Source organism: Podarcis raffonei, chromosome 8 (assembly GCF_027172205.1).
Source record: "Podarcis raffonei isolate rPodRaf1 chromosome 8, rPodRaf1.pri, whole genome shotgun sequence".
Taxonomy (NCBI): Eukaryota; Metazoa; Chordata; class Lepidosauria; order Squamata; family Lacertidae; genus Podarcis; species Podarcis raffonei.
The window spans coordinates 60,010,523-60,037,637 of NC_070609.1; positions in this window are offsets into that span (position 1 = coordinate 60,010,523).

The window sequence follows — 27,115 nt, forward strand, 5'->3', positions numbered from 1 at the left end:
TGAGTCCCTCTTGTGTGTTTTCTAGAGGGGATCGGCTGATGGGTAAGGATCACTTATAATTGGTGTCAGTTTTAGACTGGGAGTTATCAGTATCAGTTTTCTTTTATAAATCCAGACAGCCTATCGCTGTCAGATCTGACTTCCTTGACTGTGTAGATTTGAATTCTGAAGAAGCCTTTTCTAAAGGAGGCTGGCTTGATACCCTCCTATTCTTTTTAGTGTATCAACACAGAGAATAATTATTTAGTGGTCATTCTGGTTCCCTGGGAATTAAAGGATCTCGAACAGAAAATTCACAACACCTTTTCCAGGCCAACCTACAATCTCCAGCTTAGTTGGGGAAGTCATGGAATTAAGCTGGTTTAAAACTAGTGAAAGCTGGCATCCATGTAAATTAATCCTTCCTCCGAGGAGCATAAGGGGGCTTACACAGTCTGTCCCCCTGCCTTCCTCAGGGAGAAATCCAGCTCACTTCTCATTCCTATGGTAATTTATCTCATTCCCAATTCCAGAGGTAAAGGTAAAGGGACCCCTGACCATTTGGTCCAGTCGTGACTGACTCTGGGGTTGCGGCGCTCATCTCGCTTTATTGGCCGAGGGAGCCGGCATACAGTTTCAAGGTCATGTGACCAGCATGACTAAGCCACTTCTGGTGAACCAGAGCAGTGCACAGAAACACCATTTACCTTCCCGCCAGAGTGGTACCTATTTATCTACTTGCACTTTGATGTGCTTTAAAACTGCTAGATTGGCAAGAGCAGGGACCGAGCAACAAGAGCTCACCCCGTCGTGGGGATTCGAACTGCTGACCTTCTGATTGGCAAGTCCTAGGCTCTGTGGTTTAACCCACAGCGCCACCCGCGTCCCCAGAAACAGTATGCAAATTAAGCACATCTATTGTTCAAATTTTACACTTCTCTGAATTTTGCAATGCAGCTCTCGAAACAAAACAAAACAAAATGCATGCAAAAAAAGTGTGTATTTAAGGTAAAGCTTACATTAAAAGGTATATATGAGTGAAAACAATATACAAAAAATGCATTATATGGGGGAAATTGCTCAGCAAAAATATGTGTATATTGGCAAAAATTACATGCAAAATGTGTGTATTAGGAGAAAAGCAGATTAAAATGCTCATGAGGACTTTAAACAAAATAAAATCATGAACTGGTGAGGAAATGTGGGAACTGAAGAACGGGAAAATTGGAAATTGAGAAATCTATCCATCCTTACCTGAGAGACTCTGTTTTGACAATCCACTCAATTTTTAATATTGCATTTGGTAGCAGAAAATAGACAGTTATTTTCAGAGGGGCAACTGAATTACTGGTGACCTTGCATCTTGTCTTGAAAAGTGTGAATTAGGCAAGTTCACCTTTAGAAGCAAAATGAATCAAAATTCTCCGTCACTACATTCAGCCTAGTCTCTCTGGTGAAGAAGAGTTGGGATTTGATATCCCGCTTTATCACTACCCGAAGGAGTCTCAAAGCGGCTAACATTCTCCTTTCCCTTCCTCCCCCACAACAAACACTCTGTGAGGTGAGTGGGGCTGAGAGACTTCAGAGAAGTGTGACTGGCCCAAGGTTACCCAGCAGCTGCATGTGGAGGAGCGGGGAATTGAACCCGGTTCACCAGATTATGAGTCTACCACGCTTAACCACTACACCACACTGGCTCTCAGGCAAGAGCATGTCTTACTTATTTGGGTGCCTGAATAGGAGTTCTGTGAACTGCAAGATTTTGTCAAGGTCCCAGTTGTAGCTCAGAATAGAAAAAGAAGGGGAAGGGGAAGCCATATATTTAAGATGCTATTGGCACCCTACTTCTCAGGTTCTAGAGACATCTAGCTGACTGCGGCAGTATACAGAAACTTGGAACCGATGGACTATGGGCTTACCAGTACATCCTGCTCTCCCAGTGGCCAACCAGATGTGTCTGGGAAGCCTGCAGGCAGGACCTGAGCACCACAGCACTCTACCCACTTTTGATTCCCAGCAACTGGTATTCAAACACATTTACTGCCTCCAGCAGGGGAAGCGGAGCATAGCCACCAGGGTTAGTAGCCATTGGTACTAACTTTATCCTCCATTTGTCTAATCCTCATTTATAGCCATCCAAGCTGGTTGCCATCACTACTTCTTGTAGAAGCAAGAAGATGGATTTTATTTTGTCTATGAATGAAAACAAGCAATGAATCTATATACCTGAGCAGATTCCTTCACTGGATGGGATTCTAGATTTCCTCACATTATAAGATTTATTGGATGATGACAACAACAACAACTGCGGAGGGCAGTGGAAGACAGGAGTGCCTGGCGTGCTCTGGTCCATGGGGTCACGAAGAGTTGGACATGACTAAACAACTAAACAACAACCACCTCATAACTACAGTAGTCTTCAAGCAGTTTATAGAGATACAATAATAATAATAATAACCAGTTAAAACTATTAAATCAAACCAGTTAAAATGTCTGGTGCAATTCAGAAAGTCTTCCATAGGCCCTGGAAGTTCATCAGGGAAGGCTCCTTTCTGACCACAAATCATATCCCCCTTTCTCCAAAACAGTAGAAGTCTAGTCCATATTCATAGAGATGAAGCAACCCATTTTATACAGAAATGTTTCTCAGGCTCCCTTAGGTTTGGTTTCTTTCATTCCTCTTCTCTTTGCGATTTAAATGTGCATTCACTAGGGGTGCTAAGGGTGTATTGCTGCCTCCTCACTAGGTACAGATAATGTCAAGAAAACAAATGAAACCCAGGGCTGTCTGATTGAAAGCAAATACTTCAGGGCACTTCCAGTGGTCCTTTGGGTGGGAGCTAATTTAAAAATGCTTAGTAAATCAGTAAACAAGTTAGAATGTGCAAAGGAAAGATAAAGAAGCAAGAAATGGAGTCTGAAGTGAGGGCTCCAAGGGTATATAAGGCAGGCAACCAAGTATCTGAGAAGTTGGGGGAAATCTCGAGTAACTCTGCCTTCTAGGAGAGAGATACAGCCTCTCTCAAGCAGACTCCGTGTTGATTCATTTAGCTGGCTGATTGGTATTGATTGCAAATATGGTGCAATTAGATTCTAGAGATGTGACTAGCAAGCATTGGCCAATATGCCTCGACTTCGGCATCCCTTCAGCATGATGGAAGATGAATTAATAATCATTACGAACATTACCAAATAATGAAAAGCCAATGTCTGCCCATTGCATCCTCATAGTGGCAGTCTGATTCCCTTTGTTTTGGGTTTAGACATGTGTCCTTTCAGAGGGTCCATAGTCTGGTCTTCAAGATGAGATTTTCCACAATGCTCTGAGGAAAGAGATGAGGGGGAAACAAGGACAACAGGGGGGGAAGGGGGGGAGGTTGAAGAAGGGGATGAGCAAAGGAACAAATGCACTCACCCAGCAAGAGAGATCCGTGGGAGGGAAAAGATTTCTGGGTGTGTATCCCTATTTACATAATAATGATGCTCCATATTCCATTGAACTGGGCAAATATTTCTTTTGATGTCCATGGGGATGAACATCTCCGTCCAGAACCACCAGCTGAAATTCTTCAATATCTAGAGTGTGGTCAGGGAAACAAATAACCACGCACAATAACTGGCTTGGGGACTTTAATGTGGTCTGCTCTGAGTAAGACTAGCTTTGGGGCCAGCACAGTGTAGTGGCTAGAGTGTTGAACGTGGACCTGGAAGACCAGGGTTCAAATCTCCCCACTCAGTCATGAAGCTCACTGTGTGTGAAGTTCAGCCAGTCGCTGCCTCTCAGCCTAACCTACTCCACAGGGTTGTTGTGAGTGATTAAATGAGGAGGGGTAGAACCCCATACACCACCTTGAAATCCTTGCAGAAAATGGTGGGATATAAATGCAAGTAACAAATAATACCACCCTTTCTCTCCCCCCCCAACCCCGTTTCCTGTGGAAAATTCCATTTGACTTATGAAATCCCAACTTCCCACCCCCCACCGTGCTGTTGCACTGCAAATTTCATTGGAATAAAACCAATATATTATGCACACACAATCACAGATGCCTATTACGTATATACAGTTACCAATTATTTTAATGGAGGCTGCTTATTTACATGCACTGACTGGGTTCTGATCCTGTGATTAAGAGCTCAGCAATGTAGGTCAATGTGGAGAATTTACCCTAAAATTGCTAATTTGCTGTATACAGTGATTATGCTTAATCTGATCATTTGACTTTAGTTTACGAGAGCGGGGGCGTGCGTGCTGGAAGCTTCTGCCATGTGGAATATTCAGATATATGGTGCATCCACCAACCAATCACATTTCCAAAGCAATCCAAGTTTTTAATGAGTACACAATTCTATCCCATGTGCAATGCCCTGCCAACTCATGCTTTTACAAATGGATTCAATTTGATCCACATGCTTTCCTCAAAATTCTCCTGAGCGAATCTTAATGGTGAATATTCTCCAAATATTCTCTGGGTATGTGTATATTCAACAAATATTTGGCATTCTGTGCCTATATTTGAAATCTGAAGATTTTGTAAATTTTGGACTCCTGAATTAAATAGAGATGATTTCATCATATTATATGTTATATAATTTTTTTGTTGTGATTAATTGTATTTCTACTGGTTTAATATGATAAAAAGCCTTTTTGTTTGGAAAATATGGCATAATTAAGTACCTAAATAAATAAATTTATCAGTATCTGACAGCTAGCATGCAATAGCAGTCTTTCTTTGACAGAATTTGATGTATACTGGTCTGTATTTGACACAGACATGTAGTAGTCAATGCTTGACAGTATCAGACACCAGGCCTACTGCAACTGTCAATTTTTGACAGTATCTCACTTAGAGTAGTGAATGTTTCCTTAGGTTTGGCAGATGACAGGCTGTAATTGTCAGTAAACAGCATCCGACACGCCCAAGTCAATATCTGACAGTATTTGACAGCTCACATGAATCTGTCAGACATCTGACAGATTAAAAAAAACCCAACACAGACAATGAATTTCAGTAAAATTTATATACATTGGTTTAGGCTACAATCCTATGGCCCCAGGGATGGTGTCCAGAGCCCATAAGAACTTTTTGACCTCCCTCTCCAAAGTTGGAGGCCCATCCTTGGAGAGAGAAATCCATCTTTGGATGCCTCCTCCATGGGGCTGAAGAAAGACCCACAACTGGTTCCACTCTGATGTCAGAACTCCAACACTGAAGAGGGCAGCAGCCTGGGGACATGCTAGAAGATGGGGTGGAGCCACAGAATCCTCAGCCAGAAGCTTCTCACTCAGTGGGGTATAGCTCCAATGCTAGCTTCCAGGCAGCTGTGTCACTGCTGCCTACTGAGAATTGTGGGAGGAGAGGGGAGGTGGCAGAGTGACCAGGACAGGATTGTGGCTGATAGTGTCAGATTGGCACTGCCAATGCATCCACACCATGCTGACCCACAGGAGCCAATGGTGGCCACTTTAGAATGTTTACTTGCAACCATTCCCATGGTTTTTGTGTGTGTGTGTTTTGCTGTGGTTCTTTGCTGTACATTTTAGAGCCTCAAAAAACCCACCCCAACGGCTTGATCCTATCCCTATTTACTCAAAAGCAAGAACATAAGAAGAGCCTGCTGAATCAGACCACAGGAGGCCCATGTAGTTCAGAATCCTGTTCTCACAATGGCCAACCAATGGGAAACCTAGAAGCAGGACCGGATTACAAGAGCACTCTCCCCTCCTGTGGTCTCCAGTAACTGGTATTCAGAAGTATTACTGCCTCCAGCTGTGGAAACAGAGTACACCCGTTGATGGCTAGCAGCCGCCAATCACTCTGTCTTCCAGCAATGTGTCCAATCCGCTTTTAAAGCCATCCAAATTGGTTGTCATTGCTGCCTCCTGTGGGAGCGAGTTCCACAGTTTAACAATGCACTGCATGAAGAAGTACTTTCTTTTATTAAGTCCCACTGAGTCCAGTAGCATTTCCTCCCGAGTAAGCCTGCAAGCTGCGAGGACATGTGTACATCTAGCAAAAAGGGTAGCTGTGTGTTCTCATTTGTTAGTTATTGCTCTGCTTTAATCCTATCTATTTCAAAATTAATCCCAGTTTCCACACAGACGCAGGTACAGTCTTCTGACATACGACGTCTGAGTAATCAACATTCATAGATAATCCTCTTTGCTCGTAGGCCTGATAGTCAATAAAACATTGAACGACAGGGAAAGTTTTCCCTCCCATCTCCCCCACCCCCCACCTCATCTTGTCTCCTTTATTATTTTAATGAGGATTTTGCATCTGTTGTCTCTTAGTATTCCCATGCATAGATATATGGGGACATCATCTCACTTAATTTTGCCACAATAGAACCCCTCCTTCCTTTCGCCAATCTCCATCTTAAACTCTTAATACATTGCTTCCATCTGCTTTCAGACCCCCAAACAAGGTGGGTCGCATAGACCGTTGCTCATACGGAGCTCTTTGTTAGCCCTGCCACTGTCGCTAAGCTTGATGGCTCAAGGCTTTGGAGAGACGTTGGCGTCTTTAATCTTGATCAGATTAATGTGGCCAAATTAATAAAGGACTTAGAGACATGGAGGGAGGGGGACAGGAGGGAATTGAAATTAGGGGAAGGGAAGAACAAAGACGGCTCTTAAATGAACATTTTTAGCAATCGCTTAACGTTGCAAAGATTAATAGGAATTCATCTGCATGCATAATGTGATGGACAGAACACAATTCAAAGCGACTGGGTCTGAACAGCGTCACTGTTTGTGTCGAAGCAGAGAGACAGGGGGAAGAAAGGTCCATTCCTTCTCACCCCATGCATTATGTTCGACTTGCATGACCGCAAAGGTTTTAAAAGAAACTGGTGTTGCATTGGGCTAATGGTCTAGTTCACACATGTGCATATCTCACTGGATTTCTCTAAGCTTGAGTTTAACGTTCACCTGATGACTGGCAGCTGAATAACTCCATTCAAAAGCATGGGTGGCACTTGAGGTCATGGGAACGCTCAACCTGGGATGTCAGATCTGCGATAGCCCCTTCACACATACAAGTGAGCATTCAGACCAGGTCTGGACTTGACAATCAACTCACGGTGCCAGGACTTTCATAGAATCATAGAATCATAGAGTTGGAAGAGACCCCAAGGGCCATCGAGTCCAACCCCCTGCCAAGCAGGAAACACCATCAGAGCACTCCTGACATATGGTTGTCAAGCCTCTGCTTAAAGACCTCCAAAGAAGGAGACTCCACCACACTCCTTGGCAGCAAATTCCACTGTCGAACAGCTCTTACTGTCAGGAAGTTCTTCCTAATGTTTAGGTGGAATCTCCTTTCCTGCAATTTGGATCCATTGCTCCGTGTCCGCTTCTCTGGAGCAGCAGAAAACAACTTTTCTCCCTCCTCTATGTGACATCCTTTTATATATTTGAACATGGCTATCATATCACCCCTTAACCTCCTCTTCTCCAGGCTAAACATGCCCAGCTCCCTTAGCCGTTCCTCATAAGGCATCGTTTCCAGGCCTTTGACCATTTTGGTTGCCCTCCTCTGGACATGTTCCAGTTTGTCAGTGTCCTTCTTGAACTGTGGCGCCCAGAACTGGACACAGTACTCCAGGTGAGGTCTGACCAGAGCAGAATACAGTGGCACTATTACTTCCCTTGATCTAGATGCTATACTCCTATTGATGCAGCCCAGAATTGCATTGGCTTTTTTAGCTGCCGTGTCACACTGTTGGCTCATGTCAAGTTTGTGGTCAACCAAGACTCCTAGATCCTTTTCACATGTACTGCTCTCAAGCCAGGTGTCACCCATCTTGTATTTGTGCCTCTCATTTTTTTTGCCCAAGTGCAATACTTTACATTTCTCCCTGTTAAAGTTCATCTTGTTTGTTTTGGCCCAGTTCTCTAATCTGTCAAGGTCGTTTTGAAGTGTGATCCTGTCCTCTGGGGTGTTAGCCACCCCTACCAGTTTGGTGTCATCTGCAAATTTGATCAGGATGCCCTTGAGCCCATCATCCAAGTCGTTGATAAAGATGTTGAAGAAGACCGGGCCCAAGACAGAACCCTGTGGCACCCCACTAGTCACTCTTCTCCAGGATGAAGAGGAACCATTGATGAGCACCCTTTGGGTTCGGTCAGTCAGCCAGTTACAAATCCACTGAGTGGTAGCATAGTCAAGACCGCATTTTACCAGCTTCTTTACAAGAATATCATGGGGCACCTTGTCAAATGCCTTGCTGAAATCAAGGTAGGCTACATCCACTGTGTTCCCTTCATCTACCAGGCTTGTAATCAGAAATCCATGCTGACTATTGGTGATCACAGCATTCCTTTCTAGGTGCTCACAGACTGTTTGCTTAATGATCTGCTCCAGAATCTTCCCTGGTATTGATGTCAGACTGACTGGGCGGTAATTATTTGGGTCCTCTCTTTTCCTCTTTTTGAAAATAGGGACAACATTTGCCCTCCTCCAGTCTGCCAGGACTTCGCCTGTTCTCCAGGAATTCTCAAAGATCACTGACAGTGGTTCTGAGATCACATCTGCCAGTTCTTTTAATACTCTTGGATGCAGTTCGTCTGGCCCTGGAGACTTGAATACATCTAAACTAGCCAAGTATTCTTGTACTATCTCCTTAGTTATTCTGGGCTGTGTTTCCTCTGCTGAATCATTTGCTCCAAATTCTTCAGGTAGGGCATTGTTTTCTTTATTGGAGAAGACTGAGGCAAAGAAGGCATTGAGGAGTTCAGCCCTTTCTGTGTCCCCTGTTTGCATTTCACCATCTTCTCCTCTGAGTGACCCCACTGTTTCTTTGTTCTTCCTTTTGCTACGAACATACCCATAAAAGCCTTTTTTGTTGCTTTTAACCTCTCTAGCAAGCCTGAGTTCATTCTGTGCTTTAGCTTTTCTGACTTTGTGTCTACATGTGCTGGCTATTTGTTTGAATTCCTCTTTGGTGGTTTCCCCCCTTTTCCATTTTTTGTACACATCCTTTTTTAATCTTAACTCAGTTAAAAGTTTTTTAGATAGCCACCCTGGCTTCTTTAGGCACCTTCCATGTTTCCGTCTCATTGGTATTGCCTGAAGTTGTGCTTTTACTATCTCCCTCTTAACAAACTCCCAGCCATCATGAACTCCCTTTCCTTTTAGTATTACTGTCCATGGGATCTCACCCAGCACTTCCCTAAGTTTTATGAAGTCGGCTTTCTTAAAGTCAAGAAATTGAGTCCTAGTATGCATGGCTGCTCCTTTCCGCTGTATAGTAAACTTCAGAAGAGCATGATCACTCGCGCCTAATGATCCTTCCACTTCTACCCCACTAACCAGGTCATCAACATTGGTTAGGATCAGATCTAAAATGGCTGTTCCTCTTGTTGCTTCTCCCACTTTCTGGACAATGAAGTTGTCTGCAAGGCCAGTGAGGAATCTGTTTGACCTTATGCTCTTGGCTGAGTTTGACATCCAACAAATATCCGGGTAATTGAAGTCCCCCATTACTACTATCTCCCTTCCTTTTGCATGCTTGGCCATCTGTTCCAGGAAGGCATCATCTATGTCCTCCGTTTGGCTTGGGGATCTATAGTAAACTCCCACAATGAGGTCACTGTTATTCTTCTCTCCCTTAATTTTAACCCAAATGCTCTCACTTTGGCTTTGAGGTTCTAAATCTTGGATCTCTTCACAGGTATACACATCCCTGACATATAATGCCACTCCTCCTCCTTTCTTGTCTGGTCTGTTTCTTTGAAATAGATTGTATCCCTCCATTATTACATTCCAATCGTGGGACTTATCCCACCAGGTTTCAGTGATGCCTATTATGTCATATTTAGTTTGCTGTACCAAGAGCTCAAGCTCATCTTGTTTATTTCCCATGCTTTGTGCATTAGTGTACAGACATTGAAGTCCATTAATCATTCCCCCGTGTCTCTTATTTAAGGATTTTTTCCTCCCACCACTAGGTCTGTGTGCTGTTTGCTCTATGACATTTGGATGATCATCTTCATCAATTGATAATAATAATAATAATAATAAATTTTATTTATATCCCGCCCTCCCCAGCCAAAGCCGAAGACTCCTACCTTCAGGAGCACTGTCTCCCTCCCCCACATTAGTCAGTTTAAAGCCCTCCTGATGAGGTTTCTGAGATTTTTGGCAAAAACATTCCTCCCAACCATTGTGAGGTGCAGCCCATCGCTTGCCAGAAGTCCATCTTCAAGAAACTGCAGTCCGTGATCTAAGAATCCAAACCGTTCCTGTTTACACCATTTGTGAAGCCAGCTGTTCACTTCCACTATTTTTCCCTCTCTCCCTGGGCCATGTCGTTCAACTGGGAGGACAGATGAGATGACAATTTGTGCATTTAATTGCTTCAATTTCCTGCCCAGAGCCTCGTAGTCTCTTTTGATCTTCTGGAGGCTATTGCCATTGTCATTGGTTCCCACATGAACCAAGAGGAAGGGGTATTTGTCAGTGGGTTTTATGATTCCTTGCAGTCGTTCAGTTACATCTTGGATCTTAGCCCCGGGGAGACAGCACACTTCCAGAGACATCTTGTCAGGCCCACAGATCACTGCTTCTGTTCCCCTCAGTAGGGAATCCCCTATCACCACTACACGCCTCCTCTTAGGTTTGGTCGGGGTTCTTCCGTGAGCTGTCCGTTCCAAGGTCTCCTGCACATTCCCTGAGGACTGACTTTGCTGCTCACCTTCATATACCTGATCGACTGTAATGAGGGAGAGATCCTCAAATAGAGTCTGCTCTTCGTCTTCAATGCTAGGGGAGAGGACCTCAAAGCGATTGTGTATTTCTAAACAATCAGAGCGAACCCTGGGCCTCCTACTTCTTTGAGTCACGTTTCTCCATATATCTGGCTCCTGTGTTGGTGAACTAGCCTCCTTCTCAGGGGAGTCCCCTGTCTCCTCCTTGGTGAAGACGGTGTGCTCTGTTGCTTCCAAGAAGAGCTCCAGCTCTCTAATTCTTTGGAGCGTAGCTACACGTTCCTCCAGTTGCTGGACTTTGTCCTTTAAGAGGGCAATCAACGTGCAATTGCTGCAGGTAAAGCTGCCTGCAACCTTTGGCAAGATGGCAAACATTGCGCAGGAACCGCAGGCGACTGCAGCTGTTCCCTCACCCTCCATCTTGAGAACGTGTCATTGGGGATGGCTACAGCGGTCCTCCATCATAAAAAGCATGAAGACAGGACAAATAACTCCCCCCCCCAAAAAAAACTAGGTCTCCCCCAACAAATGTTTGAGACTAGCTCCCCTAAATCTAAAAGATGGATTAAACAGTGTGTGCCGCTAGGCGCGCACCGCTGCCCTGCAAGCTCTGATACGCTTCTCCCACAGCTAAACACCTGACTCAACAGAAACCCTGCCCCCTCTGACCTTTGCACAGGGAGAGCAGCTAATCAGCCACAAAGAAACACACAAGAAAACCCTTTTGCTCCTTTGCACAGGATGCCTTTGCTCATTCTAAGATTGCATCATGGGCAGTCGCTGCGTTGAGTCCCCTGCTTATGGGTTCCTTTATAGTTTAGCATCCTACAATATTCATGTCATAGTGTGAATGTCCACTCACATCAAAAGGTGACTGGGATGTTCAGACTTGGACTGAAACTTGGGTGTCTGTGGAGGCAAGGAATAGTTGCCCTGAATACTAAATGTATTTATTTATTTTAATATAAACAGATACACGCACATCCAGCTAGTCAACAAGAGGTTCAGAATGATCTTTGAGACCACAGCTATTGAGAGGAGCTTTGAGATTTGGACTTACTTCCCATAGTTCCCTGGGAAGGGGGATTTATTGTTTAACCATTCTGAGAACTGTAGCTCTGGGGGGACAGGATCCCGAGTTCTCTATCAGAGCAGTGAAGTCAGGGCGGTCATTTGAACTGGGACTTAATTTCTAAGGATTGGGTGCCTCAGCTGACTTCCATTGCATGGTTTTTGTTACACCACTTTTTTAATCATTATTTTGCCAGCAGAACGTATGCCAGGTTGCCAGGTGATTGAATGGGAATTAGAATCCAGCTTTCCACCTCTACCCCTAGCCTGTTTCTGCCGACACCATTTCCCTGGAACACCCCTTTTTCAATGCTTATGCTAGTGTAAGACCAGCTAGTTCAACTAGCCAGTCCTGGCTGAGCCAGGATGGGGGAGTTATGCTGGTGTAACACCCAACTCACTCATCCCAGTAGATCTTGGCTCAGAATTGGAGCCTTAGCCATGAAACTCACTTAATGGCCTTAGACTAACCAGTAGGTAGCTAGGTAGGTCTATACAGACACATACACTAGGCTAGCCTTGTTAGTAATTTCGTTTTCTCATTGCTGTTGGGTCTCATGATCCACTGTTTACATTCCATAGTGATAGGAGTGTGGGAACGGAACTCAAACACTCAACTTCCATTCTATGTGCTCTTGTGCCTTCTCTTTGTTCTCTGCTTTCGGACAGAGGAGACGTATGTGAAGCTACTGCTCACACTCAGCCATGTTTGTTGTTTTGATCTGCTGTAAATAAAGAAGCTTTCGCGATGCCAAATACCTACAGCCTCGCTTCTTGCTGATACTCTGCTAAAGCTAATAATGTGCCCAAATGTGGGTCACTGGACACGTGTGCACAAGGAAGGGATGTGCACATAAGCCTACCTTATACCATATACCGTACACCATGGATGGGGAACATGGGGTCTTCCAGATGTTGCTGGACTCCAATTCTTATCATCCCTTACCATTGGCCATTGTGACTGGGGCTGGGGGGGACCAGTGTCCCACAATGTCTGCAAGGTCACAAGTTCCCTATCCCTGCCTCATTCAAAGGTTAGCCCAGAGCTCTCCACAGACTGGCAGACGTTCTCCAAATCCTTTCCCAGCACCTGCTAATTCTTCCTGGAATGTTCACAGCTGGAGACACCTGATGTTTTGGAGCTGTTTTGGAGCAATATATTGTCCGCAAAGTTTCCAGGTTTAGTTCTCCAAGCAGGGGTCTAAAAGACCCATGTATGACACCCCAGAGCGCTGCAAGTCAGACAATCCTGAGCAAGCAGGATCGATAGCCTGACTCAGTCAAGGCAGTTTCCTATATGCCTATTCAACGACAAGCCATTCTTTTAAACGGCAAGTTGTCTTGAGTTCATCAAAAGAAAAGCACTGTAGAAATGCTGCAAGTGGATGAATAAGATCGAGAATGGGGAGGGAAGGAGACCTCTCTCCCCCACAAAGGTAGCACTAGGGGACCGGGAAAATGCATCAGAACCCCCTTTGCCTTGAAAGAGAACATTGCCCAAGCCAAACAATGAATAATCCAGCATGGATAAAGCTATTGTCTTAATACATGCATCCGGTTCCACGCGCACATTGTGTGCCCACTGAGACAGGCATTATTTTCTCACTCGGAAGATTGTAGTATGTAATTTTGCTCACTGTGCCACATTATTCATCAGCCACGGCACAAGCTGTCGCCTCTATAGGAAGGAAGCGACACTACGCCAATTCCTAAACCATGATGTTCATATGGAAGATAATGAGAATCACCAAGGCGTGTGCACACAGCGTATTCAGATGTAGCACACCGGAAAGGAAGCAGTGGGTCTGCTATTATTTGTATTTGGCCAGCTGTGATCATCTTGCTTTGCAATAATATCCCCACTTTCAAACTGTCGATTCACCAAGGGATAGCAATCTGTTTCCAAGCACCATCAGAGAATGCAGCTCAGGACTGTCTTACAATTCATCAAATCTCATTTGAAAACAATGTGGTTTTTTAAAAAATGCATGAATCAAGAAGCTTTGGGACAGTAGGGAGGGTGGATGAGTTTTAAAGTCCAGGATTGTTGCAAATAGAAATCTTGAAGAAACAAAACAGGGTAGTCATGTCCAGAAACTATGACTCTAAGAGCTTTCTAGCCATTGCTACATATGTAGTGAGAATGTCCAAGTCTCCAGCAATTGGGCTCAGGTGTGTTTTACTACCTTCTCCTCTCCCCTGTGGACTCCCAATCCAAATATACTTCAGAGGGTCCCTCACCCCTTCCAAAGAGCTTTTGTCAAGGGGCCTGCAGGGGGGGAAGGAAGAGGCAGAAGTCTGTTCCTCTACCAGACAGACACAATTTTCTCTCCCCCATAGTGGCTTGGGGTGGTGGTGGTTGCAGATTGGTGACTAGTGAATGACTTCTGTTTTTATTTTTATATATTCATTTAATTCTGCTGCTTGGGTGACTTATTTTCTATTACAGGTTGCTGGTATTTAGTGATTTCGGATGGTAAGAGCTGTTTGATAGTGGAACAAACTACCTCAGAAAGTGGTGGATTCTCCTTCACTGAAATTTTCAAACAGAGGTTAGATGGTCATCTTCCAGGGATTCTTTAGCTGTGATTCCTGCATTGCAGGGGGTTAGACTAGATGACCCTTGGGATCCCATCCAACTCTACAATTCTATGATTCTATAACGTTGTTTTGATGAGATACTACAGTTTTGACATTTCTGGTTAGCTTCATCTCTAGGCTGAAAGGCAATGAGAATCACCAAAAGTGTTATTTAATCACCCAATACCCCTTCAGTGTGATTAAAATGTGAAAGGGTCTTGGACCATGCTGATTTGCTGGGCAGGGAGATGGACACGGGCTTCCACCATTCCCCTTCTTTCAAAAAACAGCTCATCAGCAGGGTTTTAGATATTTCTAAAGGCCTACACTTGTACAATGCTGGATGCTCCATATGCAACGTGTTGGATCAGAACCACCCTTTGCAATGAAGTTTACAAATGGTCCATCTTCCATGACCCTGAGATGCTGCGACCCACAAGAACCTCTTCATAAAACACGTAGAAATCTGGATATGGATACCAACTCTGAATGGACCAGGAATCTGTATCTGTCATCTTCAAGCCTGCAGCCGGAACCTTTATTTTATTACACAAATTATTTCTCTGAAAGCTGTTAAGAAGGATTGTGGTCTATAATTAGAATAATACCCCCAACAGATTACATTCACAAAAGTAATTACATAATCATTTGGGATATGCCACTGAACAGCATATTTCAAAGCATATGCCCCATGATTTCATTTTTTGAATATTTCTTATTACTTCACCACAATTTTCAGAAATGCATTACCCAACTTTTATGCTCAAGCAGATGAACTGCTCACTCATACATACCATGTTCACATGCTTCTTGCAAAACAACATGGACTCTTGTTGAAATTCTCACGGTATCTGCTTCAATGAACACTCTAGTTTGCATCTGGGTACAGTAGCTCCTAGAGCCATGATGTGTGCTAAGCAATCAGGGTATCACTCATAAAGCATTAACAGGAGGAGTTGAACATTCCCAAGCATCCCTGTGGGGAACTGACATATGGATTTAAGAAGATAAATAAAGAGGTTCTCCACCAGCTGCACGGGAAGCATTTGGGACTGCTGAGGACTGCAGGCTGTTTCTTTCTCCCTGCTCTTCCTCTCCTTCGATCTGCCACTTGTAGTTTGATGGGCACATCTGAATTCTTAACAAGCAAGACGAAGGATGGGGCTTTTGGAAAGAGTGGAGACGGCAGCCAGAAGGAATTCCTGATGTCTCCCTACACAAAAAAAGATTTCCTCCCTAAAAGCGGTGGATTAAAATACAACTCTGAGAGGTGGGTTAGGGGTGGAGAGAAGTTCGATTCAGGATGCTTTCAAAGATGAAGCTATGAAATCTGCACTTTCCAAAACAATATGTGAACCACAACACAGCAGCCCTTCAAAATTTGCGCTTATCTGAATTTTGCAATTCAGTTTTCCAGCTTGCAGAAATGCATATGAGGGAAGTAAATAGATTCATTAAAATAACATTTAAGGGTGTTTTATACTAGGGGACATTGTCTGCAAAAAGCTTGACTTTAGTCCCAACTGCAGATGAAAATGACATATTTTCTTTTAAAAAATCACACTAAAATGCTTATGAACTTCTGTGATGATTTTTTAAAATTAATTAATAAATAGATAGATACAAATTACTGCAAGGTGTAGAGAATGGCATTTAACATGGGGGAAATGAGAAAATGAGAGGACCAAAATTGATAGATCCTTCCATCTCTAGAGGTGACTAAGCTGGACCTGTGTCCAGGGCTGGTACCAGGCTTAAGGAGGCCTGTGGCATGAAGCCAATAATGGGGACGCCTCCCCAAGACCCTCCCCAACCTGCTTGAATCAGCTGCAGCAGTGACTTCATGCTTTCACTGCCTCTGCCTCTGTCTCTGCACCTCTTTGGTACCATTGGCAGTGCCCATCGCCACTAAGGATGGGGAAGAAATTTGATTTGGTTTTCATCTCAAGGTGTATCCCCCTAATCTGCACTTTCAGAAACAATATGCAAATCGAAACACAGACATCCTCCAGAATTCAGACTTCTTTGAACTTTGCAGTGCAGTTCTCCAACCAAATTATGTGTACAGAAATGCATATATGAGGGTAGTGTGCACATAGATTCACTAATTAGTGGAAATAACACACACAAAATGCATTATATTGAGGGGGTTATATTGGGCAAAATTGCATAAAAATATATCAGGTGAATTTTGCACTAAAATGCTCGTGAATTTTCACAATGAGATATATAGATAGAGATACAGATATAAATACACATACAGATGCAGATATAGATATATAGTAACCTGATTTAGAAATGTGGAGACATGAACCTAATAATTAAAAAAAAATTAGTAAAAGGGAGAACAGATTTGCCAGTCTCTAGAATTACATCCATGTGTGGATATTTACAGCTAGAGGAGGTTACCGACACCCCTCCGCATGCATAGTCTGGAACCAAGAGAAGGAACATTCTGTCCAGCCTTTGATCCCACCACTACCAAGGCCCTATCTTCACTATAAATTTAAAACAATATCGTAAAACTTTGAACAGCCACGGCTTTCTCCAAACAATCCTGGGAACTATAGTTTGTTAACAGTGCTGAGAGTTGTTAGGGGACCCCAGAGGTGCCAGATTCTCCATATGATTTAGGAGAGCACCACACAATGTCCTGACATTGTGAGGAGCCAAGGAGTGGATTCAAACACACTCTGAAAATTGATGGGGAAAATACATTGAGGGGGCCAAAACTGCCTCAGCTTCTAGACGTTGGTGCCTATGGGAGACCTCTATTCTCCACCCACAGAACTACAATTTCTTCCCAAGCAACTCTGAGAACTCTGTGAGGACAATAGGGATCACCTAACAACCTACAACACGTTAGCCAAAGGCAATTCCAGATCACATTGCCTAATATCAAATGAAAGCAAGGGCCCAACTCTACGGAGCCTCCTCTCTTCTACCCTCACACTCCTCACTGAACTTTTACAATGACAAATGAAAGTTTATATTCTGCACAGTTGTGGGAATTAGAAGATGCAACTGGCTGTCAGATTTAATTCTTTTAAGTGACTGGTGCTTTTTTCATAAACATCTGTTCCTAAATTGATTGATTCTTAGAACAGATTGTTGGACTTGTGTCCCCTTTCCTTCCCAAGTTTTTGTTTGAGATCAACAATCTTTGTGCAACTTTCTGAAACTTGTGTTGCCATCACACCCTGGAAGCCATACTGTGGTTATAATAGGTTATAATAGCGGGTGGCGCTGTGGGTTAAACCACAGAGCCTAGGACTTGCCAATCAGAAGGTCAGCGGTTCAAATCCCCGTGATGGGGTGAGCTCCCGTTGCTCGGTCCCTGCTCCTGCCAACCTAGCACTTCGAAAGCACATCAAAGTGCAAGTAGATAAATAGGTACCTCCGGCGGGAAGATAAACGGCGTTTCCGTGCGCTGCTCTGGTTCGCCAGAAGCAGCTTAGTCATGCTGGCCACATGACCCAGAAGCTGTAAGCCGGCTCCCTCAGCCAATAAAGCAAGATGAGCGCCACAACCCCAGAGTCTGTCACAACTGGACCTAATGGTCAGGGGTCCCTTTATCTTTTTATGTATTCAAAACGTAATCGTGAATGAGGCTTTGCAACATAACCAATTATACTGCAAGTCAAACAAAATATAGTCCAAGCAGCAAAGTCCCCTAATGGAGGAAGGATAAATACAGATTTGAATAACATTGCTTTGTTGCATCACACCCTTTGCCCATCTAGGTAAGGGGTTTCACTCTTGGAACAACATCTTTGTGTGTTTTTTAAACCTATTACAGAGCATATTGGCTATTATATTACTCAGTGTGCACTTTATAAAGATACCCACATAAAACATTTGATGGAGTTTAGTTGTTTCTTTATTTGACTGCTGGCTAAATTTGTGGCTCAACTCTCAATGTTCTTTCTGCTTTGTTAAGGCTTACAGCAAAATAAATAAAATTATTACCTAACTAGCTGAACTTCCTACCTCCATAGATCCTTTTCTACATTGATTTGTTTTCTGAGGAAGAAGCACGGATTCAAAAAATGGTTTGCATTTTGGCTCGTGTATTATTTTAGAAAGTGTGAATTAGGTAGGTTTGCCTTTAAATGAGAACTGAATTGAATTTCTTCTCCACCCCTAGTTGTGAAACTAGATTCCTGCTCCAAGAGATGATTGCTTTTTGCCAGTGTTGTACCATCAACTAACTATAACGTTTGCTTTTTTTAACCTGCTGTTTCATTAAGGTTCTGGTTGCTCTGATTCTCTCTGTCTTTAATCTCATTTCAGAAAGTGTGAATTAGGTAAAGATGCCTTTAAATGGGAACTGGATCAATTTTCTCCCCCATCTATACTGGTAATATTTCACTGTGGTTGATGTGGATAAAAACCAGTGTGTGTAAGTTGGTTTTGCATAGTCAGTTTCCCAGAAAAGATCCTGTAACAAACTTCGTGATCTGGGCCTAAGCACCTTAGATTTTATGCATGCAGACCGCATTTGAAGACCCCTATGGAAGATTCAGGACAGATAAAAGAAAATAATTATTCATGCAGTACATTGTTAAATGGTGGAACTTCCTTCCACAGCAGGAAGTGATGGCCACCAACATGGATGGCTTTAGGGGAGGACTGGACAGATTCACAGAGGAGAATAAGGCCATTGATGATTAGTAAGCATGATGGCTATGCTCTGCCTCCACAGCTGGAAGAAGTAATGTTTTTGATAATCTGAACACCAGTTGCTGGAAGTCATGGGAAGGGGAGAGTGCTCTTGTTCTCAGGTCCTACTTGAGGGTTTCTCACAGGCTCTGGGTGACCACTGTGAGAACACAATGCTGGACTATATGGGCCATTGTCTTGATCCAGGAGGACCTTCCTATGGGCTTCCCATTGAAGCACCTGGTTGGCCACTGTGAGAACACAATGCTGGACTAAATGGGACATCATTGTCCTGATTCAGCAGGCTGCTCTTATGTTCTCCTATTCTTATGTTCCCAAGATGTTGGAGGTGGAGCAGGCATTCTGGTGAGGCAGAAAGTACAGGTGTGATCTCTCTCCCATCCACACAAATGAGCTGGATGGTGAAGAAGCATCACCCTGTCTGGCTCCAGGCTTTTCAAGGAGCCTTTGCACAGAAGCAGAATGGGAATAGTTGCTCACTTTGCATAGTAGTAACCGTCAGAAGGGGGCAGACGCACTGGACCTAAACACATTGAATCCACATGGGTGATGGAGGCAAGAATGGAACAGTAATAGGGGGTTGAATAGTAAGCTGTCAAGGGCAGTTAGTTCCTCGTGGGTTTTGAATTGAGGCCTAACTATACTTATTCCTTTATACTTCATTTGATTATTATTTCCCCAGTGCTTCTCTGTTCTGGACCTACTGAATGTATAACATGGTGTTAGCAATTTCTCTGTCTTGGGAGACCTTAGAAAAACAGAGGGGCCCAAAGCACCTGCAGTAATGCATTTGCAGCCTCTTGCAAGGGTATGGTTATTCAATCTGCTCTGTAAACAGAGCAATGAGTCCTGACCACAGTGGAACTGATTTAATTCTGCCAATCCATCACTAATTAAATATGTAGAAGGACTGGCTGCAATAACAAGCACAATGTTTGTGTTTTCACGGCCCAGAAACATAATTTATTCTCAATTGGTTCTGAAAATCCACCGTTCTGGCTCCAAATAGGCAATGCTACAGAGGGTGCTCATTTGTTGCAATTTCACCCCACCCTTCCTCCAGGGATCTTATAGATTCTTCTCCTTCTCATTGTTTCTCCATGACAACACCGCAAGGTAGGCCAGGATGGCGGACAACCCAACATCATCCACTGAGCTTCATGGCTTAGCAAGGATTTGAAGCCAAGTGTTGCTGATCATAATCAAAAGCAGTATGCCCTACACAACACTGCCTCTCAAGCTGAACCTGTTGATGAGCTGAGAACAAGATGGTCAGCTCTCAAAGTGGGTAAATGAATCCTACCACTCAGGCTGCAGATGGAGGTATCACATTTTTAATACTTCCATTAATAAATAAGCAAACAGAAATTGAGCGCTGCAAGTAACAACCTAGCCAAACAGGCTTGAACCTCTCACTTTCTTGTGCTATTTTTCTACTTGCATGAAATGTATGGCAGCATTCCAAAATGCAGTTTCCTAGCAGTCTGAAGACTGAGGCAGTGCATGCGCTCTTTGCAGGCAGGTTCAGTCTTTGACAACTCCGAGTTAGAAGGCTAAGGCAGCAGATGGTGAGAAAGGAATGGACCTCTGCTTGAGATTAGGGACTGGGGACATTTAAAGGTGAATTCAAGCAACAATGGGAAAGGACATGGGAAACAAAACACAGCTAACTTTTACCATTCACAGTTCTCCAAATTTTGCAGTGCAGTTCTCCAGCCAAGTAATATGAACATAAAATGCAGTGAGTAGAGTAAAATGTGCATTAACGTGCATATATTAGGAAAAGTAACATACCAAAATGCATTATACTGGGGGAAATTGCTTTGCAAACATGTGCAAAAGTAGGCCAAAGTGCGTGAAAATGTGCTTGTTGGGGGAAATTACCGTATTTTTCCCTCTATTACACGCAGATTTTTTATCCTAAAAAGTAAGGGGAAATGTCTGTGCGTGTTATTGAGCGAATGTGTGGTCCCTGGAGCTGACAAGCGCGAGTGAAGGCAAAAATCAGGCAAATATCAAATCGTCCGGAGAAGGGAAGCCTTGAAAGGAGGAAGCTCTGCCTCAGGGTCTTACTGCCCACCCGCTTCTGTTTCCTTACTGTGTTTGCTCAAACGGAACAAAGAGCAGAGAAAACCCCTCCCCTCCAGGCAAGCAGAGTGGAAAGCAGAGCCTCTCCGTGCGTCTGGGACTCGAAGGCAACATGCAGGTTGGGGGGGGGGGAGAGAGAGAGCTGGTTGGCTTGTGGGGGGGGGGACTTTTGCCTTCCTTTCCTCCCTCCGGTAAAACCCCTCTCCTGCATTCTTAGCCAGCTGCTTCTCTGCACACCCCTCTCCTTGTCGCTTCTATGTTTTTCCTTCCCTCCCTACTTAAAACGTGGTTCCAATCACGGATCCACATGGATCCTCAGGATCTTTGCATTGAGTCACCCCAAATTCACCATCAGATCACATAGCAATGATCTGATGCAAAAACAGGGCTGCAATGGTGCAAAAACGTGGTTACAAAGCACGGATCCACATGGATCCTCAGGATCTTTGCATTGGGTCACCCCAAATTCACCATCAGATCACATAGCATGTCCATGGCTACAGCCTGCACCAAAAAAATCACGCACCCACTGTTGCCTGGGGCTGCAATGGTACAAAAACGTGGTTACAAAGCATGGATCCACATGGATCCTCAGGATCTTTGCATTGGGTCACCCCAAATTCACCATCAGATCACATAGCATGTCCATGGCTACAGCCTGCACCAAAAAAAATCACGCACCCACTGTTGCCTGGGGCTGCAATGGTGCAAAAACGTGGTTACAAAGCACGGATCCACATGGATCCTCAGGATCTTTGCATTGGGTCACCCCAAATTCACCATCAGATCACATAGCATGTCCATGGCTACAGCCTGCACCAAAAAAATCACGCACCCACTGTTGCCTGGGGCTGCAATGGTACAAAAACGTGGTTACAAAGCATGGATCCACATGGATCCTCAGGATCTTTGCATTGGGTCACCCCAAATTCACCATCAGATCACATAGCATGTCCATGGCTACAGCCTGCACCCAAAAAATCACGCACACACTGTTGCCTGGGGCTGCAATGGTGCAAAAACGTGGTTACAAAGCATGGATCCACATGGATCCTCAGGATCTTTGCATTGGGCTACCCCAAATTCACCGTCAAATCACATGTCTGTGGCCGCAGCATGAAGCACAAAAATGATACATCCACTGTTTCATTCAGAATTTTTTTTCTTGTTTTCCTCCTCTAAAAACTATGTGCGTGTTATGGTCAGGTGCGTGTTATCGAGCGAAAAATACGGTAATATGAAAATGCCAATGAAATTCTGTGAGGACTTTTTTTTTTAAAAAAAATGCAAGCTAATGTGGAAGTGTGGAGAACGCAACAATGAGAAACTGAGGAGGAAAACAAAATAGATGAATTTGCTCATCCCTACTTGAGATGCTGGAAAACTGTAAACAATACTGTGCTAGATGGAAAATAATATAACCAGGTGTAAGCAGCTTCAGAGGCATAGTCTAGCCCACAGCCAAAAAAAACCCATATTTGGAAGTAGAAAAAACCATATTTGGAAATAGATCTACTGTACAATCCTATACATGCCTACTCAGAAATAAGTACCATTGTGTTCAGTGTGACTTACTCCCTAGAAAGTATAGGATATAGGCCTGGTCCCAGCTGTTCATCCCATTTCTTCCATGAGTTGACAGCATTTGCTGCCCAAACAGCCCAAACCATATTTTGTAGCCTCACCAGGGATGCACAACTACTTTAGAAAAACAAACAAACTGGAGAATATCCTACCCGCAATGAGTGTGTCCGCAACCCTACTTTACAAGATAATTTCAGATTTCGAAAGCTAAGCTTATGCCGTTTGAATAACAATTGCTATAATTAAAATGCCTCGTATCCAAAGGCGCTGAGGATAGCATAATGTGAGTCTGTCATTGAATTTCAATGCACAGATCCTTGGCCCTAATTTTGTGATACAGGAAAAAAAGTGTCATGAGGGATTTGATCTGGACAAGTTGTCTCGACGTTGTCGCTTGTTGTGAACTGGCAAAGTGAGACAGCTTGCAAGCCGTAACTCATCGGAGGCACCGAGAAAGGAAGTTCGCTCTCCTTGTTGCGCAGTATTATGAAAAGTGAATTAATTGGGTCATGGTATTATAAACAACAGCAATATGTCAGCAATTTAAGGATCCACACAGGAGATACTTGAATCTGCAGCAAAGGGGACATTCTACTTCAGATCCCTGCCTCAAGCAAGATCATGCTTTTAACAGGGATGCCAGTGGCTTTCTACACTGAAACCACCTGAATTTCAGCAAATTCAAGTGAGCTATTCAGTGTGTTTGCTCATCTATATCCCACGTAAAAACAGGACCAGGCCAATGGTCCATCTATTCTCACAGCAACCAGGCAGATGCCTGTGGGAAACTCTCATTATTACATCAGATTCATTGATGCTAAACATGCTAACTTGATTGGGTGAGCAATTTCTCCTCCCTAACAATGGCAGCTGTTTGTCACACACCTTTACTTAATCTGATGGCTGGGATTTCTCCAGGCCAGAAATCTCTTGCAAAGACTCCCAAGTTCCTTCTTTTCATCACAGCTGCCATCCTTCGTCATACGGTGTGACTTTTGTTGAAGTAAATGTTTTCTGCTTTCTGCCTTTTACAATAATATGCCAACTGAGCCCTAACTCGGGTCAGGAATCCTGAACCAGAGAGTTTGAAATGGAAGTTTAATACTTAAAACAGCACTGGAGATGCGTCTATAGCCATTTTATTAGATTGATAGATGAGAGAGAGAGAGAGAGAGAGAGAGAGAGAGAGAGAGAGAGATATGATAGATAGATAGATAGATAGATAGATAGATAGATAGATAGATAGATGATAGATAGATAGATAGATAGATAGATAGATGATAGATAGATAGATGATAGATGATAGATAGATAGATAGATAGATAGATAGATAGATAGATAGATAGATGATAGATAGATGATAGATAGATAGATGATAAATGATAGATAGATAATAGATACATAGATAGATATAGATAGATGATAGATGCCTACTATGCCTTATGCATTCCTATGCCTAAGCCTATTGTTAATATATGTGTATATACAGAAGCATCTTTCCAGAAAATTGGTAAATTTCGCAAACACACATATTATTCACTTTACTGTAAGCTACCTTTGAGACCATTTGGTGGTCAGGCGGGCTATAAATAAAGAAATGGCTCTTAAAAATGTAACCAGAAAAGCTCTTTCCCCAACCACAACTTCACAAGGTGGTTTCAAATCTCCTTTTTTCAAAACCAAACTTCCGTGATACCAGCCATGATAGCTATGCTCCACTTCCACTGAGTGATGGCCACCAACTTGGATGGCTTTCAAAGAGGATTGGCCAAATAACAAGAAGAGGTTATTGAGGGCTGCTAGCCATGATGGCTATGCCCTGCCTCCACTTTCCGAGGCAGTAATACTTGTGAATACTAATTGCTGGAAACCACGGGACTGAAAAGGGCTCTTGTGCTCAAGTCCTGAAGCATCCATTTGGCTACTGTGAGAGTGGGATGCTGGACTAGATGGGCCATTGACCTGAGCCTGTAGGGTCTTCTTATGTTCTTAATGTGGTCTGGTCAGTGTTTTGGTGAGAGACTGCCCAGGGATGATATACGAATCTGATGGTGGAAGAAAGCAAGATATAAATGTGCCACTTTCACAGCAATCATACTTTAAGAATCTGGGTGCTTCTAGATGAAATCATTGAGCCATAGAATTGTAGAGTTGGATGGGACCTTGAGGATCATCTAATTTAATCCCCGGAAATGGAAGAATCACAGCTAAAGTATTCCTGACAGCTGCCCATCCAGCTTCTGTTTAAAAACCTCCACTGAAGGAAAATCCATCACCTTCCAAGGTTGAACAGTTCTTCCTAATATTTGGTCAGAATCTCTTTTCTTGTCTTTTGAATCCATTGGTTCAGGTCCTGCCCTCTGGAGTGACAGAGAACAAGCTTGCTCCACCTTCCATGTGACAGCCCTTCAGATATTTGGAAATGGCTGTCATATTACCTCTCAATCCCCTCTTCTCCAGGCAATACATACCCAATTCCTTCAACCACTCACTATAAGGTTTGGTTTCCAGACCCTTGATCATCTTGGTTGCCCTCCTCTGCACACGTTTCAGCTTGCTGATCTCCTTGGGTTTTGATTGTGGGGCGGGTGCAACTGGTGTATACAATTTCTTCACAACACCCACATGAATTTGGCATGGAAACACCTATCATTTCCCCCTCTGTTTAATATGGATTTTTCACTTTTTTAGAAAAATAATCCAGTAAGTTTTATACAAAGAAAGAAAGAAAGAAAGAAAGAAAGAAAGAAAGAAAGAAAGAAAGAAAGAAAGAAAGAAAGAAATCCCTATTGCCAACAACCCATTTGTAATATCTGAATGGTCCATTTACAATCTTTAGCCCCCTTCTGGAATCACACCCTTTCCCCACACAGCCCTACTGAATTCCTTTTTGTCTAGAAAAACAACAACACAGAAATGCACAGTTTTTATACACAGTGCTGAACGTTTCTGACCTATTTCATTTCACAAAGGTAGAAACCAGCAGGTCTCCCTCCCTCTCCCAGACTCAATCCTATTACTGCTGCTTTTCCTTTTTCTACAACAAGTCAGGGGTGGAAAGTGGTCTAAAGGCCCCATCAGTACAGCCATGATTTAACAATATATTTCAGTAGATATAACCAGTAAAGCTCTCAGCTGTTATAAGGCTTAATCCTGACGCATTCGGAAACAAGATAAAAGCTTAAGTATTTCCTCACCTCACGCTTGCACCTCTCAATATGTGTGTGCTGACCTTTTATATTGCTTGAACCAAAGTGCGCTGAGAAAATTCCTCTGCAATTTAGCGATACAAGAGGCTTAGTTCGACTCATCCTTGGGAGTGCATTTAGCGATGCAGTTCTCGGCTTCCAGAAGGCCCGAGAGGGTTGTATGTGTGTATTATTTATCTGTAAAGAAAGTGGTGTTTATTGTTAAGGGATGATAATAATAATAATAATAATAATAATAATAATAATAATAATAATAGAACCTTAGCATGTTTTTAGAAAAGTAGGTTGAGCCTAGTGTGTGCATTTAGATTGGTCCTCCTAAACTTCTTGACTGAATGATTTTGTGAACTCTGAAAACTTGGCCCCCTCATTGCTCATCCCTAGCTCCAGATATTTTATGGACAAGTTTCAAAAGTGCCAGATCCTGGGGGAGGGGGGGAGCACACCATCTTACTAATAAAAGCAGAACATCATCGGGGCCTGCAACATGCTGTGCTTTTGCCCAACACAGTTTGATTTCAAACTAAGCAAGCAGAAATGGGTCACTCGATGTCACTGTGGTGTCAGGTGAATGACAGGCAGGTGTCTTTCCTGTGTCCTGAATCTTCCAAAATTTGGCTTCATTGGATGTCCAAGAGATCTAGTGTGGTGTGGCCATGATTTCTTAGCCTAACCTACCCTATGTGGTATGATAAAACCATGGACCTAAGTGACTAGATGCAATCACTAAAGCTGGTTAAGAAATGTGCATGTTAAATGTGCTATAATACCTTTGGTTTCTCATTAATGCAGCAGTGATGTTCCTGGGCACGTTCACCATCCCTCAGTGTGTTCTGCATTTCCATTCATGATCTTACCCTCCCCTGGATGATTGCAGCACTGTGAGCTGGAATTGCTATCTTTTAATGAGCTGGGAGTTGTTAGGCGACCCCTATTCCCCTCTTGGTGCTACAGATCCCAGAGTTCCCACAGAAGAGGTATTGATTGCTAAACCACTCTGGGAATTGTAGCTCTGTGAGGGGAATAAGGGTCTCCTAGTGGCTCTCAGCGGGACGCGGGTGGCGCTGTGGGTTAAACCACAGAGCCTAGGACTTGCCGATCAGAAGGTCAGCGGTTTGAATCCCCGTGACGGGGTGAGCTCCCATTGCTCGGTCCCTGCTCCTGCCAACCTAGCAGTTCAAAAGCACGTCAAAGTGGAAGTAGATAA